Genomic DNA, 22,609 nt, shown 5'->3' on the forward strand with positions numbered 1-22,609 from the left:
CAAATAATATAAAATTCCTCAGTATGACACTAGAAATGCAAGTAAAAGTTCTGTATGGCAAGAACTTCAAGTCCCTGAAGAAAGACATTGAAGAAGATCTCAGAAAATGGAAAGACATCCCAAGCTCATGGATTGGCAGAAATAATATAGGAAAAACAGCCATTTTGACAAAAACAATTTTAAGATTCAATGCAATTCTCATCAAAATTCTTACTCAACTCTTTATAGAGATAGAGCAATTTGCAAATTCATTTGAAATAACAAAAGAACAAAGATAGCAAAAACTATATTCAACAATAAAAGAACTTCTGGGGGAATCACTATCCTTGACCTCAAGCAATATTACAGAGCAATAGTCATAAAAACTGTATGGTATTGGTACAGAGACAGACAGGTAGATTATTGGAATAGAATTGAAAACCCAGAAATGAACCCACACATCTATGGTCACTTAATCTTTGACAAAGTAGCTAAAACCATCCAATGGAAAAAAGATAATAGTTTCAACAAATGGTGCTGATTCAATTGGAGGTCAGAATGTAGAAGAATGCAAATTGATCCATTCTTATTTCCCTATACAAAACTTAAGTCCAAGTGAATCAAGAACCTTCACACCAAACCAGATACACTCAAACTAATAGAAAAAGAAGTTAGGAAGAGTCTCAATCATATGGGCACTGGGGAAAATTTCCTGAACCAATGGCTTATGCTGTAAGATCAAGAATCAGCAAATGGTTCTTCATAAAACTGCACAGCTTCTGTAAAGTAAAGGACACTGACATTAGGACAAAACAGCAACAGACAGATTGGGGAAAGGTTCTTTACAAATCTTACATCTGATAGATGGCTAATATCTAAAATATATAAAAGCTCAAGAAATTAGACTCCAGAGAGTTGACTGATCGTTTTAAAAAATGGGGTACAGAGCCAAATAGAATTCTCTACTGAGTAATATGGAATGGCTGAGAAGTACCTAAAGAAGTACTCAACATGCTTAGTCATGAGGGAAATGCAAATTAAAGAACCCTGTGATTCTACTTCACACCAGTCAGAATGGGTAAGATCAATAACAGTTGACAACAGATGCTGGCAAGGGTTTGGAGAAAGATAAACACTCCTCCATTGTTGGTGGCATTGCAAACTGGTACAACCACTCTGGAAATTAGTCTGTATATTCCTCAGAAAATTGAATATTGCACTCCCTGAGGACCCAGCTGTCTCTCCCCTGGGAATATACCCAAGAGATGATCCAACCAACAACAAAGACACATGTTCCATTATGTTCGTAGCATCCTCATTTATAATAACCAAAAGTTGGAAAGAATCCAGATGCCCTTCAACAGACGAATGAATACAGAAAATGGGATACATGTACACAATGAAATACTACTCAGCTATCAAAAAAAGGACTTAAGAAAATTCATAGACAAATGGATGGAAGTAGACAATGTCATCCTGAGTGAGGTAACCTCATCAGAAAAAGGCTTACATGGTATGTACTCACTGATAAATGGATACTACCTCCAAAGGCTTGGATTACCAAAGATACAATCCACAGACCACATGAAACTCAAGAAAAAGGATGACCTATTTGCTGATGCTTCAGTCCTTCTTAAATGGGGAACAAAAATATTCATAGGAAGAAATATCAAGACAAAATTTGGAGTAGAGACTGAAGGAATGACCATTCAAAGACTGCCCCACTTTACAATTCAGCCCATATATATACAGCCACCAAACCCAGACAATATTACTGATGCCAAGAAGTTCATGCTGACTGGAAACTGATATAGCTGTCTCCTAAGAGGCTCTGTCTGAACCTGACAAATACAGAGGCAAATGCTTAAAACCAACAGTTGAGGTGAGAATGGGGGCCCCATTGGAGGAATTAGAGAAAAGATTGAATGGACTGAAGAGGTTTGAAACACCATAAAAACAACAACATCAGCCAACCAAAGCTCTGAGGAATGAAACCACCATCCAAAGAGTACACAAAGAAAGAACTATGGCTTCAGCTGCACATGTAGTAGAGGATGGACACCAATGGAAGGAGAAGCCTTTGTTCCTGCCAAGGCTGGACACACAGTATAGGGGAATGTCAGGGCGGGGAGGTGGGAAGGGATGGGTGGATGGGTGGGGAACACTCTCATAGAAGAATGCTGGGTTGGGATAGGGGATTCATGGGAGGTAAACCGAAAAGGGGGACAGCATTTGAAAGGTAAATAAAATTATCTAATAAAAACAAGAAGAAGAAGAAAAAGAAGTCAATTCAGTAATTTTCCTTTTCTCTAATTATTAATAGAACAGGGTTGAACCTTGCTAAGCAGGTAACTCTGTGTGTCATGTGCTGGATTTTTTCAGCAGTGAATGATGGTTCTTCTTCTCCACCATCTCACCTGTACTTGTTGTCTTTTTGTTTTACTGCTATTAGACATTCTGAATGGTTGGATATGAAAGCTCATGTTATTTAAGTTTTGAGCCCCTAATTGCTAATGATGATGAACATTTTTTTTATTTTTAACCACTATGTGTTGCAAACTCTGTGTTTAGATTCCTAGACAAATGTTAATTGGGTCGTTTCCTTGGTTCATTTCAAAATTCTGTGTATATTATGGATTTTAACCATTTATAAGGTGTATAGCTTGCAAAAGTTTTTTCCCCATTCTGTTCGTTTATTTTAAGATGACTTGGTTGCTAGGATTTCCTGAAGATTTCAAGTTTTAGGAGATCCTACTAATCAATTGTTTGCCTTTTGCTCTTTTGCATGTGGATTCCTGTTCAGAAAGGGCTTTACTACCTTTTGCTGTGTACAGTGCTAGTATGTTTTCTGCTACCAATTTCAGTGTTCTGGGTTTCAAATTGAGATCTTTAATCCTCTGCTATCTAATTTTTAGGCAGGGTGATAAAATAATTGGGCATATATATGCCATATACTTCTCACCTTTTATTCTACTACATGTACTTCAAGATAAGCATATATCTTTAATTTAGTATTATTTTTCATAGTTATTATGAGACACATGCCTCATGGACAAACTAAAATCTTTGTAAACTTTGTATATAGTTAGAGAGGAAAATTATTCATATGCACACAAACACACATATATCCAAATATTTTGTTATTGTTGTGTATTTATTACACTACACAGCAAGCATTCCATGAGGGAAGTAATATGCAATTACTTAAAGCAATTAATTAACTTAAAAATTTAAATCTAACTTACACTTTAAGACAGTTAAATTACTGATTTCAATTGACCCCCAAAGTATTCAGTATCACAAACTTAGCATAATCCAACAAGATCCATACTCTCCTCCAAACACTTTTTGTGGTATTTATGTAAAGGTTGCATTTGACATTTTTTTTTGTTTTCAGAAAATGATTATTATAAAGCACACACACACACACACACACACACACACACACACACACACACACGTATTACTCTGAGATGGGGCAGGAAAATCCATGACTTAAGATCAAAGCTATCCAGTGGAATATTGGCTGTTAAAGTTGACTTCATTGGAACCACAAAGCTGATAAACTTGGCAGTTATATTCTTATTCCAAAGATAGGTTAAATAAACAGTCTGAATAGACAGCAGAGTATCAGTTCAAGTCTTAAAATTTATATTAATGTATCATATTAACTATGATGATAGGTATGTAAAATGTTCCAGTCTCTGATAAGAGATTTGTTTCATAAAAATATATGCACAATTATAAATGAAGAGGCAGAAACATGCAAATTTCTGATGTACTCTATCAAGCCTAGACTGATTATTATTTCAAGGTCAGTGAGAAACACTGTCTCAGAAGGCGCAGAAGAAAAAGACTGGGGGTGATAGCTGATAAACAGTCCAATAAATTGCATTTCACCTCCAAAAATGTGTGTATATTTATCTGTGTGCACATGCATGAGGGTACTCATGGACACACACACACACACACACACACACACACACACACAAACATTTACAAAGTATTAACTCACAAGTTATATCATTGTTTCCTTCTCCTGTTTTCTTTCCCATTCCAAGATTTTGATAACTTCTGTTCTATTCTGTTCCTATGAATTTGACATTTTTGAATCTTTATGTAACTAAGACTGTATTCTTCCCTCATATTTTTCATTGACTAGCCAACATATAAGATTTAATTGTCATTGTAATATTAAATGTTGTCATTGATAACAGTATTTCATTTCCTAAGGCCGAATAACACTCTATTGTGTATAATACTGTTTACCACTTTTAATTCTGTGAAACATGGAAGAATGGAATAAAATGAGGTCTCATGCAATTGCCAACATTATTCAGAACATCAAACCATTTATACTTTCCAGGTTAAGAAGAAACCCATTAGGAAAGTTTACAAACACAAGGCCCCATGTGGAGGCCAAGCTTCATGGAACAGACAAGACCCATACAGCAAAAGCAAGGTTATTCATAGATGTATACGAACAAATGACAAGAGCCAGTTGTAATGAGTAATCTCATGTAAACCCATTGCTATCCAAGAGGAGCTCAAAAACACAAATAGAAATTGTGTTCTGAGAAAGTAGATAAGAAAATCTGTCTTGATTTCTTGGAACTTCCTCATAAGCACTCAGAACTCACGTCACAAGATTCCATTCATGAAACCTCTTCTGTCATAACAGTAGTATTATATGTGTGTAATGTCCTGTTGGGTGCTTGCCATGTGAACTCACACACTTATGCTGATTCAGCAAATGTTTACCAACTGCGTCATCTCCTGTGCTCCCTTACTTTTTTTTAGAATATCAGGCTTAAGTGGTATAGCAATGAACCTATGTGTTTTATTCTACTAGTCTTAAGATAATAGTGAATGCTTGGGGTGATATAAATACATAATTCCTGATATAAAATCTCCCAGGAAATAGGATCTACTGGAAAAGAGGTTTTTATTATAATTTTCAAAATTATTCATATAGCACAAAATTGGAGAAATTTCACGAATTTAGGAGGCATTTATTATGTACAAGCACTCAGGAATTTAAAACAAATACATAATTTATTACCACATAATATTCATAAATATCCAATTCAGAAAGGAACAAATATGGTGCAATTAAAATAAAGCAGGTAGGATCACCTAGGAGTGAGCTCACTCCTAAGTCCACAGATGAGGCACCTCTTTTGCTCCACAAATTGTCCAAAGAGGGAACATGTACGGTATAGGAATTGCCAAGCAGCCTGAAATAGGCCAATTCTGGTACCCTCCTGTGTCCAGAGCTAAGGCTGTCCCACAGGCCTCCAGACCCAAAGCCTCCTCAGAGAGAACTGGGCTCCCAGGAGTGCTTTCATGCCGCACCCAACCTCGACCAGCAAGGAAGACACGACCACAGGAGATCTTCTTCAAGCAGTTTTACTCAGGAACCTTGGTACAACCTTCTGACTCTCTCTCTCTCTTCTGGCTCTCTCTCCCCGGGGAACGCCCTGCACCATACTTAAATAGCTAACACTGGCCAGTCCTAGCAAGCCACATGGGTCATGTAGATAGGCTGTCACTATGCAGAAGCTAGCGGGCCAGAAAGACATAGCCAAATAAGGACTTGTTTACTGCAAGGAGCACTTGAGGCGCGGCACGTCGCAGCTCTCTACAGTTCCCCCTATTTGTTTAATTAATCAAGCAGGCAAAGGCACCACTGAGCATGGTGACCCCCCGTCTTAGGATCATCCCTTCATTAAACCCGTCGTAGGACACCTCGTCGCCCACAAGGTTCCATGCCTTAGGTAGAAGGGAAGATGTCCGTCGCTGGGCAAGGTCACTCACATATACTCAGGAGCGAGGTGCAATTAGGTCTTCTGAATGACCGTAAGCCAGGCTTGAGGGGACTGTCCTGCTTCAATGGCTGTAAATGTCTGTACCACCATAGCCGCATGCCGCCTCTGAACAAACCTCATTCAACAAAGACACCACAGGCTCACTAGGGAGACCAGCAGCAAGAATCCAGCTAGGGCTCTCATACCCACCTACTCTCTAAGATGATTCATAGCAGCAGCAATCCAAGATGACAATCCCGTAGCCAGTCTAGCATCTGCACATGTGGAGTTCACGGTCACGATGGCTACATGTAGCTGATCCATTAAGAAATCAAATTCTCCAGTCCAATTACCTAAAAAATAACTTGACAACTGTTTAGACAAATTAGAGGAGTGGGCTTAAAGGACATGACATATCGGCATGGGTCTCGGGAACACTGAAAATTGGCAGCAGCCTGTTCATTGGCATATTCAATTAGAAAAGCTTTGCAGTCCAAATACTGTCCCGGACTAAGACAGGCCCGAGCAAGGTTAGTCCATTCACTAGGAGTCATGCAAAATCTGTGTAAGTCCTCAACCTGAGCTATGGTGAATGGGGCCGTAATGCCATATGTCCTGACTGATTCCTTCAGGGACTTGATCATCTTAAAGTCTAAAGGCTCATGATACCTTTGTTGATTAGCATCCACATAAACAGGATAGGCCAGATGTAGTTCTGTGCGGACTGCCTTCCACACTTCTGGGCAGAATGTACTACCTGAAACTCTACTTCCTCCCTCTATAACATTGCAGGGAGGAGCAGCCGAGGGGAACCGCCCAGGAGGTTCCTACACCATTTTAGGCTTTTTCCTTTTCTTCTTCTGTCTATTCCTTAGAGACTGTTTCCGCATTTGATCTATCAACTCTTGTAACTCTTCTTCTGAATCTGTTTCGTCTGTTTCCTCCTCTGTATCTGTCTTTTCTGAGTCTGTCTCCTTCGCGCTTCCCTGCTTTTCTGACCTCTCCTCTTGAAGCCTTTCTAGGGCAGCTTGCCCCTTCTCTATAGCTGCCTGACAACATTTCTGATCCTCAAGGCAACTACGCACTAAGCGCCATACTGTACGGACCCCAGGTCTTAGAGTCCCCTGTTCCCGGGCAAAATCAAGGTCTTTCCCTAACTTGTCCCAGCTCATCACCATGAGATTACCAGAGGCTGCGAACCAGGGTGCAATGACATCGCATTCGCCCAAAAATCTCTCTATGGTGCTTCTTTTTATTTTTAGTTTCTTTCACTCAAACAGCTCTTGAAGAGCCAGAAAAATTGAACGAGACTGTGAGGTCCCCATGACAAAAACTTTCTATGCTGCTACGGCTAAATTCATCGCCCATCTTGCTACTTTTGGTTCCCTGCTACCGCAAACTTACTTTCAGTTCACTGCTACCGCGAACTTTGCTTTCGGTTCGCTGCTCCTGAATAAATTTTTCAGGCGGTCTACCTCTATCAAATCTGATCAGTATGACTCTGTGAGGTTTCCAAAGCCTAATCACACCTTTTAAAAGCAGAAAGACAAAATCATTCTCCCAAAATACTGTGTCCCTTAGTCTGAAACCGGAAAAGCTTGTATCTTGTACTCTCTCCCATAGTAATAATATAACCATAAAACTCAAAGTCACACCCACCATAATATCCGCTTGCTCCTGGAGCAAATCGACCCTTTGATACAGCAGCAAAATTCCCGCTTTTAACTGACTATTAATATTACCCTAAACATCTAAAGCTTCTGCAACACCTGCGGATAGATTACTTACAGCTGCAGATAAATTACTTACAGCTGCAGATAAATTACTTACAGCTACCTCAGTCTGTACTATGGAGGTACGGGATATGGCTGCAGCAATGGCTGTGGCGGCAGAAACTGCTATTAACAGTAACAATGGCTGTAGTAATACAGAAAACTCTCCAGATTTCCGGGTGTAAGCTACGTCCCTCTTAACTTGTCCCAAAACCAGGAAACTTATAGTCTCAATCTGAGAGCTTTGCGACTTGTCCTAAAACCTGGGAACCTTAGTGTCTCAATCCGAGAACTTAACCCTCGTCCCAAAACCTGGGAACTTTATTGTCTCCTTTTGGTTCGCTGTTACCGCGAACTTTACTTTTGGTTCGCTGTTACCTCGAACTTTACTTGCTCACTACCCTGAGACTTTATAGCCGCTTATTTCCCGCGGTCCTTATTGTCCGACCTTACCTTGGGAGCTTTCCAGCGCTGCCCTGACTGCAAGAAGTTCTGATCTCGGAGAGAGTTGAGTCCCTTTACGGTGGATTCGAGGATTCCCCGTACAGGCCACCACTTGCCGCACCCAACCTCGACCAGCAAGGAAGACACGACCACAGGAGATCTTCTTCAAGCAGTTTTACTCAGGAACCTTGATACAATCTTCTGACCTCTATCTCTTCTGACTCTCTCCCCCCGGGGAACGCCCTGCACCACACTTAAATAGCTAGCACTGGCCAGTCCTAGCAAGCCACGTGGGTCATGTAGATAGGCTGTCACTATGCGGAAGCTAGAGGGCCAGGCAGACATAGCCAAATAAGGACTTGTTTACTGCAAGGAGCACTCACCGTTGGGAGGGTGGAAGGCGGAAACCAGGGCCATCTTTGAGGTGCAGTACGTCGCAGCTCTCTACACTTTCACTCCTAAGAACAGATGCTCACAGGCCCACAGGAGGGGCACACTCATGTCAGAGTCTGCAAGAACAACTAACATCAGAGATAACCAAATGGTTAGAAGCAAGAACCTAAGCAACAGAACCCAAGACTATTTGGCTTCATCAGAACCCAGTTCTCCCATCACAGTAAGTTCTAGATAACCCAACACACCATAAAAGCAGTATTTGGCTTTAAAATCACATCTCATCATGATGACACGGGATTTTAAGGAGAACATAAATAATTCCCTTAAAGAAAAACAGGAGAACACAAGAAAACAAGTAGAAGCCCTTAAAAAGGAAACAAAACAATCCCTGAAAGATTTACAGGAAAACACAACTAAAAAGGTGAAGGAACTGAACAAAACACACCAAGATCTAGAAATGGAAATAGAAACAATAAAAAAATCATGAAGAGAGACAAACCTGGAGATAGAAAACCTAGGAAAGAAATCAGGAGTCATAGATGTAAGCATCACCAACAGAATACAAGAGATAGAAGAGACAATCTCAGTGCAAAAGATTCCATAGAATACATTGACACAACATTCAAAGAAAACTCAAAATGCAAAAAGCTCCTGAATTAAAACATACAGGAAATCCAGAACATAATGAGAAGAACAAACCTACAAATAATACAAATACAAATACAAATAGAAGAGAAGAGAGACTCCCAATTAAATGGCCAGTAAATATTTTGAACAAAATTATAGAGGAAAACTTCCCTAAACTAAAGAAATAGATGACCATGAACATAGAAGAAGCCTACAGAACTCCAAATAGACGGACCTAGAAATTCCTTCTCACATAATAGTCAAAACACCAAATGCACAAAACAGAAAAAGACTATTAAAAGCAGTAAGAAAAAAATGTCAAGTAACACAAAAAGGCACACCTATCAGAATTACACCAGACACCGCAACAGAGTCTATGAAATCTAGAAGATCCTGGGCAGGTGCCATACAGACTCTAAGAGAACACAAATGCCAGTTCAGGCTACTATATCCAGCAAAACTCTCAATTACTATAGATGGAAAAACCAGTATAGTCCATGATAAAACCAAATTTACACGATATCTTTCAACAAATCCAACCATACAAAGGATAATAGATAAAAAAAAAACTCCAAGAAAAAGTGGAAAAAATATACCCTAAAAAGAGCAAGAAAGTAATTTTCTTTCAAAAAACACAAACGTAATTCCACCTCTACAACAAAAATAACAGGAAAAAATATCATCGTTCCTTAATATCTCTTAATATCAATGGAGTCAATTCCCCAATAAAAAAACATAGACTGACTCGATACATGTATAAGACCCAGCATTTTGCTGCATATAGGAAATTCACTTCAGTGACAAAGAGAGAATATACCTCAGAGTAAAATGTTGGAAAATATTTTTCTAAGCAAATGGTTCCAGGAAAATAGCAGTTATCAAAAACTATAAGGAAGGACATACTCATCATAGGAAAAAAATCTTTCAAGATGAATTCTAAATTCTGAGTATCTATGTTCCAAATGCAATGGTACCCACATTAATAAAAGTAGCTTACTAAAGATCAGAACCTATATTGCACCACACATAATAATAGTGGGAGACTTCAACACCCCATTCTCATCACTGGACTGGTCATGGAAATAGAAACTAAACAGAGACACAGAGAAATTAACAGAAGTTATGAACTAAATGGATTTAACACATATTTATAGAACATTTAACCCTAAAACAAAGACTATACCTTGTTCTCAGTATCTCATGGTACCTTCTCCACACTGACCATATAATCAGTCACAAAACAGTTCTCACCTGATACAAGAAGACTGAGATAATCCCATGCATCCTATGAGATCACCATGGACTAAGGCTGGTCTTCAATAACAACAAAACAATTGAAAGCCCATGTACACATGGAAACTGAACAATGCTCTACTCAATGATAAAGTGGTCAAGAAAGAAATAGAAAAAGAAATAAAACGCTTTTTAGAATTTAATGAAAATGAAGGCAAAACATAACCAAATATATGGGATACCAACCGAATCCAAGAACACATTCAAATGAGAAGTCTCCTACTTAGGCTTCATCCAAATGATGCAGGGATGGTTCAATATATGGAAATCCATCAACACAATCCACAATCCACTATATAAACAAACTCAAAGGGAAAAATCACATAAACATCTCATTGGATGCTGAGAAGGCATTTGACATCATTTAATATGCTTCATGTTAAAAGACTTGGAAAGATCAGGAATTCAAGGTTCATTTCTGAACATAGTAAAAGCAATTTATAGCAAACCAGTAACCAACATCAAACCAAATGGAGAGAAACTTGAAGCAATCCCACTAAAATCAGGGACTAGACAAGGCTGCCTACTTTTTCTCTACCTATTCAATATAGTACTTGAAGACCTAGTCAAAGCCATCAGACAACCAAAAGAGGTCAAAGTGATACAAATTGGAAAGGAAGAAGTCAAAACATCATTATTATCAGATGATATGATAGTATACTTAAGTGACCCCAAAACTTCCAGCAGAGAACTCCTAACCCTGATAAACACTTTCCGCAAAGTGGCTGGATATATAATTAAGTCAAACAAAATAGTAGTCTTTCTCTTCTCAAAGGATAAACAGGCTGAGAAAGAAATTAGGGAAACAACATCCTTCACAATAAAAATAAAATAATATAAAATACCTTTGACTCTTATCCAAGCAAGTGAAATATCAGTACGACAAGAACTTCAATTCTCTGAAGAAAAAAATTGAAATTCTCAGAAAATGGAAAGATCTCTCATGATCATACACCAGCAGGATTAATACAGTAAAAATTGCCAACTTGCTAACAGCAATCTACAGATTCAGTGCAATCTCCATCAAAATCTAACTCAATTCTTCATAGAGTAAGAATGAGCAATTTGCACATTCATTTGGAATAATAAAAAAACCCAAGATAGAGAAAACTATCCTCAACAATAAAAGAACATCTGGGGAAATCATCATGCCTCACCTCAAGCAGTACCATCCAAAGAGCTATATGGATTCACAAATGAAAGACAGACAGAAAGACAGACAGATACACACAAAGCACACACACACACACAAATAAACATACCAGTTAATTTTTGATGTGTTTTAACTAGATCACAGCCTGCACAGTTTTAATCCTCTGCCCAGCTATCATAATTTCTCTCCTGTATTCCTGGCTCAACACCTTCTAAATTTATGCTTTATCTTTGCTGTCTTATTACCATCTGTGCAGACTCTTGCATGGGGCCACTTTCTCTTTCCTCCTATGTCTTGGATGATTTTTTTCTGCAGCTCTATACCTGATCTACCTTCTTCTGAGACATGGTGATTCTCCTCCTTTCTCTCTCCTATTCCTTAGCCTAGGCAAATCTAAAGGTCCTGCCTCAATTTATCTGCCTAGTAATTGGCTATTGCCTCTTAATTGATCGATCAAACACCAATTTGGGACAAGGATCTTCAGTGTTTGGACTCACAGATTCCCAATTTGAGGAGACGGTGTTGCAGAGTAATTCAAAGTGCCAATCCCCAACAAAGAATAGTCACTGTGATTAATTTTTAACTTGAAAGAATTGTATATGGTATATGGAGCATGATATTAATATTTTACTATTAGATATAAAACTATATATTTTGCTCATTAGGTAAGTGATATACGGATGACAGATGATAGGTAGATTGATATGATATGATATGATATGATATGATATGATATTATAGATCAATATGTAAGAGACAAGAGAGAAAGGTGAAGAGACAAAAGGGACAAAGGTGGAGAAGATTTTACTTAGTTTGAGAAAAAGTTACTATATTCATTATGTACCAAATGAGAAAAAATAATGAGAAATTAGATGGTGTATTTCAACAACTTATTATCTCAGCATCCCAAATACCTGACTATTTCAGGAATTCACTTTTTCCCTCACATTGCTCATATATCTTTAAGTATGGCCCTATTAAAGCAGTGATGACATATATTCAAATAGTTGTTCCTTACAGGTTTAATCGAATCTAATCTCTCCAGATTATAGTCTAGTGTCAACCTTCTCAACAATCATTTGCAATGATCAGTTCTTATTTCCCCTTTTTCAACAATTGCTCAGCAAATGCAATTATAATTTCTATACCAAATCTGATAAATGTCTTTATTTAAGATACATACATTTTCGTAATAAGATATGTCCCCATTTTTCCCCAAATAGATTGTAGAAACTGAGAATTTCAATCTTATTCATGCACTGAAATGCCAAGTTGCTCGATTCCCCAGTAGACTTAGTTTATAATTTTTCAATCTAAAAATTTACCAATATAAGACTATATTTCCTTGTTATTTTAATTAATAATATCATAACTGCTACATTTATAAACATTATGCTTCCATTTAATTTAGCAACTCTTAAATTTTTCTTTGAATTAGCAAACTAACAGCAGTAACTTTCCATCAAAAAGTCTTTTTCATGAAAGAAGACTTTGAAATTATAATTTCTAAGTCATTGTCTTCTACACTATGTCTGTCTCCATGTAGATTCAAAATTCATAATGTCCAGTACATTGTACTCATTTCAGTATGATGCAATCATCTGATGAGGATACAAAATCATTAAGTGGTCTTGTTGCATTTCAGGCAATAAAATGGAAATAGAAAAGAAAATTGCTCTGAAAACTGCAAACAAATCTTCTTCAGAGTTAATAAGCACAAACACTTTCTGTTGCAGATTATGTTAGCTAGAACATGCGTGTGTATTTCTACGTGTAACCCCTGTGTTAGTGAAACCCCTGCCACCATATCTACTAAGACTGTAAAAACAGCGCTTACCTCACATATTACCTTGGCCCTCCTATGTGTATGCTCCTCTATTGGCTCGTGTGGTCAGGTGAAACTTTACAGAGCTGTATCTACATCAAGCATTTAATATATGGATATTTAGAGTGCAGCAACAAGGAAAATATGCATTTATTCATTTGAACTATTTAATCTAAAATGTATATTGGTGAACAGAAGGTTATTTGGAAGAGTTTCCATGATTAAAATGTGTAGAAGAAAAACTACTGGACTGAACAAGGGGACCCGAATGGAGAAGTTAGAGAAAGGACTGAAGAAGCTGAAGGGAGTTACAACCCATAAAACGAAAAATAATATCAACCAACCAGAACCTACCAGACCTCTCAGGGACGAAACCACCAAAAATGAGTACACATGGAGGGACCCATGACTCCAGGTGCATATGTAGCAGAGGATGGAATCGCCAAGCATCAGAAGGAGGAAAAGCCCTTGGTCCTGTGAAGATTTGTTCCCCCAATGTAGGTGAGTGACAGGGCATTGAGGTGGAAGTGGGAGCATCCTCATAGAAGCAGGGGGAGGGGGCAGGGGTTATGGGAGAGGGGGTAAATAAGATGACATTTGAAATGTAAATATATAAAATGCCCAAGAATAATAAAATTTTAAAAAAATTGATGAAAAATTTCCAAGTTGAAAAAATAGTATCATAGAACATAAGCATTAACATTTATATAAATGAATATTTATAATATTAATATATATATTTGCATCTTGTTAAAAATGGTATCCAAATACCAACATGAAAAATATATACATATTGCATAACATTGATGTAAAATATATAGAACATACACTTCATCACTTCATCTTTCAATAATCTAGACTATTAAAAATGCTTCGAAATGGGCAATATTCTTGCCAGTGCCGATGTAAACATTGCATTCTTGATAATTAAGTTAAAACTGCTCTTTTCTACAATATTCAAACCTTTTGAATTAAAGTTAAAGCCTTGGCATATTAAGTAATATCCACTGTTAGTTTCCAAGGCTTTTGCTGCTGTGTCCCTTAGTGTCTTTATTCCTCTGTGTTTCTACCTCCCATTCTGGCCCTCTCTCCTTTACTTCCTCTCATTCTTTTTCTCTATGTTATGAGCTAATGTTATCAACAATATAAGTCCTTTTAAAGGATTCCATTATTTTCTTATTTTCCAATACTGTGAAATTAAAAAACAGTTATTTCCTTTGGGCATAAATTAAAAAAAAATGCCATTCTAGAAATAAGTATATTCAGTTTTTTAATCGGATATTTTATGTATTTACATTTCAAATGTTATCCTCTTTCCTGGTTTCCCCTCCTCAAATACCCTAACCCATCCCCCTCCCTATGCTTCTATATGGGTTTCCCCCACACACACCCATCCACTCCTACCTCACTCCCCTACACTGGGACCTCTAGCCTTCACAGGACCAAGGGCTTCTCTTCCCATTGATGCCAAATAATGCTATCCTCTTCTACATATGCAGCTGAAGCCAAGCAAACCCTTTCAACTGCTTCAGGCCTTTCCCTCCCTCCTCCACTAGGGTCCCTGTGCTCAGTCCAAAAGTTGCCTGCCATGATCTGCATCTGTTTTTGCCATGCTTTAGCAGAGATTCTCAGGGGACAACTACATCAGGCTCCTGTCAGCAAGCACTTCTTGGCATCTGCAATAGTGTCTGAATTTGGTGTCTGTATATGGGATGAGTCCCAGGTGGGGCAGTCTCTGTGTGGCCTTTCATTCAGTCTTTTCTCCACATTTTGTCTCAGTATTTCTTTAGGAAGGAATAATTCTGGGTTAAAGATTTGGAGATGGGTGTATGATTATTTAATCATAAAGATTAAATAATATCTTTATGAGAAGACTTAGTGAAATACCACAGGAAATAATTATGTGTGAAATATTTGTGTGTCATGTATATACTTATATGTATATATGTGCATGTGGGCCTAATATATGGACCTAAGAAATGACCTATATGGATCAAATATGTTTTAAAGAAGTAAGAAATAGATAACAAAATGCATGGAAAATGAAAAAAGAAAGGGTACTACTGTGTTAGAAAGATGTGTGAGAAGAAAGATATTTGCAGAGAAGAGTCAGAGAAAAGAAAATGACAAGCAAAGCAAATCATGCATGAAAATGCAGTTATGATATTACTTTATTTGAATTAATAATTATTTAAAAAGGAATAATAATAGAGACAGTATATTATTACAAATTATTTGGAAATAAAGTTCTTTAAAGTCAGTTGTAATTTCAAAAATGTACTTTATATTTATTAAATATTTTAAGCAAATTTTCTTCATGAGATTTCAGTACATGACTTGTATAATTTTCTATCTCCGTCAAGAATATTTTCCATTCAGATATGCCAGTGGGGGGAAAAATCCCCTAAGGTTAATGCGATTGTCAGTAAATATATTCAATTCTCCTTCACTTGTATACAATCTTTTTACATATAGAACTGTTAAGACTGTGTTGTGATTTATTTTGTCTATCAACACATAACATAATTCAGGCCCTTCATTGAATTCAAATTTTCTGAAGAGTGATCTGTGCAATACTTGTGTTGGTTTCACTTCAGGCTAAGAAGCAACCTACTCTTCTTTTTCTCTTACGATTTTTATGGTTCATCTGTATTTTATTTCACATTTAATATCTCTCTGTGTGTTTCTGTCCCATTCTCTGTGTCTTTGTCTGTCTCTGTCTAATCTCTGTCTCTCTGTCTCTGTCTCTGTCTCTGTCTCTCTCTCTCATATTAAACCAATTCCCAAACTGTGTGGGTATTGGTTTGTGTGTGTGTGTGTGTGTGTGTGTGTGTGTGTGTGTGTGTGTGTGTGTGTGTGTATGTGCGCGTTTGTGTGTGTGTGTGTGTGTTTATGTATGTATGTTTCCGTTTGAGTAAAATAGAAATATTTAATGTCATGATACATACTCGTTATTTGTTTACATGGTCCATAAGTTTCACCTAATCTTGTGTACATCGTTTTTTCCTTAAGTACATGATAGGTAACACACAAATAGGACAGTAAATGCTCAGTAAAGGTTTTAAATTTATACTTTTGAGCTGTTTTAAAATAACAATTTTGACAAAAGAAAATGATTACTAGTCCAATATCACCTGCAGTTCTAAAACATGCTAAATGCTCCTTCATTTGCAATCTAAATCATATGAAAACATAGAGTTGCTAAATAATTTGATTGCTTCAGAGATCTTTATTCTGGGCAATCATTTATATTAGTCAATGGAGAATAAAAGATGTGAGATAAGCAAAGGCTTTAAAGTTTAACCAGGAAGGAGCTTGGATAGTTTCCCCATTGTGACATACAATTGAAAATTTTAACTTCAGAACATTGCATAGTGGAACAGGCATATAATGTACACATTCCAGAATCCTAGAGGGGAATCTAGGTAACCTGTGCAGAGCAGTATGCTCAGAGAGACCTTCTCTTAAAAGAGAGGAGGGGGGGGGAGGGTTAGGAGGAGGAGAGGAGGAAGGAGGAGGAGGAGGAGGAGGAGGAGGAGGAGGAGGAGGAGGAGGAGGAGGAGGAGGAGGAGAGGAGGAAAAAGGGAGAAGGAACAGGAGAAGGTGAAGAGGGAGAAAAAGGAGGAGAAGGAGGAGAAGGATCGGGAGGAGGAAGAGGGGGAGGAGCAGAAGCAGGAGGAAGAGGTGGAAGAAAAGGGAAATGGAATAACTACAAGGAGGAAAAGAAAATTTGAGTATTGACTAGTGGCTTAATATCAATTGTGAAATATCTAGAAATAACCTGAAAACACTATGCCATTTAACAACTAATCCCAAAAGTGATTAGTCAGGCAGAGGAATAGATTATCTGAAAGTACTAAAATATTAAGGAAAATTTTGTTTGTGAAATGTGTGGAGTTTTACAGTGACTCAAATGTACAATTCAACATAAAATTGTATCTGTGGTTTCATAATTAAAAGCAATGGGTTCTATGAATGAAGCAGTAGTTTTTATCCTTGTGTTTGGGTTTGCTTTAACTTTTGTCCCACATCTCCTTTCATATTCTTCCTTTTTATAAAAATTTGTGTCTCATATCTTATTGGAAGTATATAATGTTCTTTCAGTTTTAAAGTGCCTCATTATTAAAATTTACATCAAGTTGCAGAAGGTATTTTGCATATGAATTTCAGAGCATTGTTGAGAAGGGGGGGGCTCTAGGAAATAACCAGATACAGCTGCATTAAAAAATGCAATTTAGCTTGTCCAGTTCCAGGTGTTTAATGTTCTGGTTTAAAGTAAATCATTTAAATATCTAATTGAGAAGTGGTATATTATAATGACTTTTGATTGAGTCACCTAGGACTTTAGGAGATCCAGTCTCTTGTAGTGTCTTCGGGGAATTTCCAGACATATTAACTGAGGTCGATATTTCTTAACTAAATTTGAAATAAAGAGGTAAGGGGGAGAAAAGCACTCTATGCTTCTTGGTCTCCATGATAGGAGCTGCTCGGCCATGTCCTCATACCACAGTGGACTGAATGCCTGGAACTGTAAGCCACATTAAGTATACTCTCTTTTAAATTGTTTCTCTATGGTGGTTTTTTTAAAGATGAAAAGGTTCAGAACACCAATCAATTCATATTGTGCTGCTATAATAAACTTGACTCCATCCCATAAAGAGCTGACATGGAACTGAGTCTAAAGGGCATAAGCTGTCTAATATAGCACAGCAAATCTCAATGCTGCCAAGAATCAGTCAGTAGCACAAATCTGTCTGCTTTTAAGAAAGTGTATAATAATAATAATAATAATAATAATAATAATAATAACAACAACAACTACTACTACTACTACTGAGCAAAATGCAGGGATAAAGGATTTGGTATATTCAGTTAGTTCCAAAATAATTCTGTGTTTTATTTGGATTCAAATAATTTGTAATTGATGAAATGTGCATATTTAAAACAAAGAAGGTAAAGTAAGAAAGATCCTTGAATGGTGTCTCAGGAATTTATTACTCATCAGGTGCATACAATTCCTAAGGAATTTTGAGAATTTGAAAGATGCTTTTGTTTCTGATTAAAGTTCTGAATTCCACAAAATGATACAAATGATACAAAATGAGGAAGTGTTTCTTTGCATTCATTCATATAGCAACATACAGGTCTCAAGAGTCCTGTTTTAGGATTTGAATAGAGTTGAATATGGTCACAAGTCTTGGCATCGATGCAACCTTATAGTAAGAATAACAATGTCAACCAACCAGACGTGCCCCCCCCACCAGGTCCCAGGGACTAAACTATTATCCAAAGAGTACACATGAAGGGAACCATGGCTTCAGCTGCATATGTAGCTGAGGATGGCCTCATCGGGGGCATCAATAGAAGGAGATGCCCCTGGTAAAGGCTTGTTTCCCCTGTGTAGAGGAATGTCAGGGCTTTGATGTGGGAGTAAATGGGAGGGAGGGAGAGCAGCCACATGGTAGTAGGGGGATGGAGGATGGTAAAGGGGGTTCCAGGAAAGGGGATAACATTTGAAATGTAAATACATAAAAAAATCCAATATAAAGAAAAGAAAAATGTTATGCTGGATTAGCAGGGTTACATACTGCAAGAATTACAGGGTTATGGGATGGTACATGCAAATTTCAAGGAAAGAGCTAATCATCCAAGCAATGATGGGGAATAGGTCAGGACTCTTGTAAACTCTTTAAAGGAGTAACATAACAGAAGCTGGACAAGGGAAATTGAAGGTCAATGCTACCTAAGAATTGGAGATGAAATGTGAAATATGTGCCAGGGAAAGCTATAGAAAGTCACAGACAGCACACAACGTAGCTAGGTGGGTTGGAAGCATCTCATTTACTAGAGTAGGGTTGATAATGACCTTTTGGGTATAAATCATAACTCCATATGTCCTGGAGAACAGACATAAAACTACAAGATTTATTGCTTGTATTACTGAGTTTTAGTCTTGTATTAGCTGAATTCCTACCTCCTTTCTAGCCTATCATCTTTCCAGTTTGTCAGACAGTTGCTTACTTTGAACATTGTGGTTTGGAATGCAGTCATCTGTGTTGTATATTATAGGGGCACCCAGTTAGAAGTCTAAACTTAAGAAAATACATTAGATTTAAACATTTGAAATATGTTGAGAAATTAAGGATATCAAATTTTTCACATGGACTGATTATTGCTTTTTAATGAACCAAATGTACACAGAATGTTATGATTTGTATATAAAATTTCTTTCAGTGTTGATGTATTTGGTGCTTAGCTGCTAGCAAATGGGCTTTGAGGAAGAAACTTGGTACTAAAGAATTAGACATAACCAATAGAATTATATTTTATCAGATTTATAATGCAATGACATTATAGGAGCTTGTTTAAAGCAGGTCTCAGGGCCTTTTTTGAAGGAAGTAAGTCACTTCCAGTGCGCCTTTGAAGGATATCATGTCCTTTGCCACTGAATTGTATTCTCCCTGTCATGAGATGAAAAATTGCATTCCTCCACATTCTACTTTCATAACTCAGTGAAACCTGTGGGACTGTCAACCAGAATAAATCCTCCCGTATGTTACATCCTGAAGTGTTTAGCTACAGCATTAGTTACTTGACTAATACAGAAATTCATCTGCCACGTCCTTGCGTGGCTTCAGGGACCTAACCTAATTGGAGTAATAAAAGAATAAAAGAATTAAGACAAACAGCAGGGCACACAGAAAAGCTTGACTTAGGTAGACTAGGCTCTTTGACAGAAAAGCCAAAGCACATACCCACCCCTCTGGAGGATCAGCAGGTTGATTGTATACAGTTGAATTTAGGAGTGAGGTTACTAAGTACAATGGAGTAGCTGGGGTTTATGGCTTATCGGTGAATAAAGAAGAACGATTGAGCCAATCTCATTAGGAGCAGCCTCTGTAGGATGGACATCTTCAGGCGTTAGCTATCTTCTAGAAGAAAGCTACCATTAGCCAACTCTTCCACACACTACTGACATTGTACACAGCCTAGGGAAGGCTTTTGAATTTTTCTGAGTCTCACATAGGGAAAAATTCTGTTTTTCCATAGGTCAAAGTCTATGGTCTTTATCATCCTTGCCTCATGTAAACAGCAAAAATCCTCCAGGGCCTTCTGACAGTTAGGGTTACCTCCGTTCCACATACCCAAGTGAACTTCAAGCGCCATTCATGCTCATCTCCTCCTGGTAGTAATGTGCAGTCAAGTCCTGATGACAAAAAACTCTGGTGCAATTTTTGGCCTATTTCTATGAGTGGTCTTCATTATCATGGCATGTTTGATCTGCTGCCCAGCCTTGGCCTCTGAAGGTCAGTCTGAGTGAAAAATCAAACTAAGACTTTTAGCAAACTAGGACTTTTTAGCAAACAATCTTGTTTTTCCAATTTACCAACTGGATCACTGCTGTCTAATCAAATTTGTAACAATTATTTTCAATTCACTGAGCTCTGTCACTTTGTTTGTGGGTTATACATAATGAGATGCTTTTGGTTATTTTTGTATTTAGTCTTCTTTTGTGTATCGGAGGTTGTCAGATTTGTTCTGTTTTATTCTGAAGTCATTATACCCTACTGGAGTAACATGAATAGAGTTAGTGTTACAATTTTTTTTTAAACAACAACAACAACAACAACAACAACAAAACACATTTTTTTTTCATTTTAAAAAGTTTTAGGTCACATAAAACAAGACAACATTTACTCCTTCTTCTCGTCTTCTGGCACAGGGTCTGTGAGCAGCTCCCCCACCATTGCGCTGTTGCTCTCTGAGCCAGGGTTACTGTCACTGGTCCCTTCCACCTCCATGCCGTCAACCCCCTCCTGCAGACGTGCCTTATTCACCATTCTTCTGGTTCTCTGCAGTGTCTTCAAGGTGGGTCTCCTCTGTCTCCATCAGGATGTTCTCCTCATCCTTCTTCTCCTCAGCTTTGTTCACCACTTGCTCTTCCTCGGGGGATGATGCTGCCTTGACTATGCTCAGCTTGCTCGGCTGCCTCCTTCTCCCTCTCCTCCTGCCTTTTGCGGACCTGTTCCTCCACCTGTGCCGTCTCAGCTGCAATCTTCTCCATGTCTACTTCCACCTTCAGACCACGCAAACTTTTAAGTTCATTCTTAAAGGAGTCTGTAATTTCCAGGAATTTCCTCTTCTTTTCATGGTGTCGTTCGTCTGTCTGAAGAAGCTCGACTTCTAGTTTCTGCTGATGAACCATTAAAGACTGGACCTGTCGCTTGAGGATCAGCATTCTAGCTGTTGTCACAACTGACCTCACATCAGGAACCACACTCTCACTGAGGATCTCACTGATGAGGCGGTGGTTTCTCTGGAAACGGGCAGTGGCTGTATGCTTCACTGAGAAGCCATCATCATAATCGCCTGGGTCCTCAGCAGGCTGAATGCTCACGTAAGGTTCTCCTTTCTCCACGCAAGACTATCTCTGTCAGCTTTCTTCCTCTAATGCAGCTTCCACATGACTTTTTGCATTAATATTTGCAAGGTATGAAGGGGAATTATGATAGGCCTTCATAGATTCATCGTTCTCTATCTTTTCTGCTTCATATTCGTTTAAATATCCTTGTTTCTCTTCATCAGTGAGATCTCGCCACATGCCACCAATTATCTTGCCAATCTCCCACAAGTTTAGGTCAGGGTTGGAAGCCTTTATTTGGTCCCAGACCTTTCTGTTGTACCTCATGTAGGGCATCAGCGGCTTATCTGGTGGCTTTGGAGGCTTTGGAATTGGAATGCCAGAGGACGCCATGACCCGGCTGTTGGTGCCCAGGTTCCCTCCCAGCCTGTAGTTGTTGTAGGCAAGATGACTGTATGGATTGTATCCCACAAACCCTGGTGTGCTGGGCATCTGTGTTGCAGGAGCTGGAGTGGGAGGTGGGCCATAAGGTGTTCTTTTTGACATTTTGGAAGACTAAGTTCTCAGTTCCCTAAGAATAAATCTGAGACACCGCGGGCCGAGAAGGACTAATGTTACAATTTTTAAAATGAATAGAATAATGTATTTTACAAATGTTATTTGATGAAGTATTGAAACAAAAAAACTCAAATATATATATATGTATATATATATATATATTTAACACTATTAGCAACAGATTTATTCAAATGTAGAATGTTCTTTTTGGAGTATTAGGCAAAATATTTAAAAACAATTTAGATGCCAAGAAGACCAACAATTTTGTATTTAAACATCATCAGAGGGAATTTATCAATGAGATTGGTTTTAATGGACAAATTATACATATTGTTTTATATTGAAGTTCTTTGTAAACATCAGTATATAAGATATAATCTTTTTATACATATG

General features: G+C 37.9%; 1 pseudogene; it reads right to left on the minus strand.

The window, feature by feature from the left end:
* Positions 1-20,990: 20,990 nt before the first annotated feature.
* LOC116895609 lies at positions 20,991-22,204 on the minus strand (annotated as a pseudogene).
* Positions 22,205-22,609: the final 405 nt, after the last annotated feature.

Source organism: Rattus rattus, chromosome 3, assembly GCF_011064425.1.
Source record: "Rattus rattus isolate New Zealand chromosome 3, Rrattus_CSIRO_v1, whole genome shotgun sequence".
Classification (NCBI taxonomy): domain Eukaryota; kingdom Metazoa; phylum Chordata; class Mammalia; order Rodentia; family Muridae; genus Rattus; species Rattus rattus.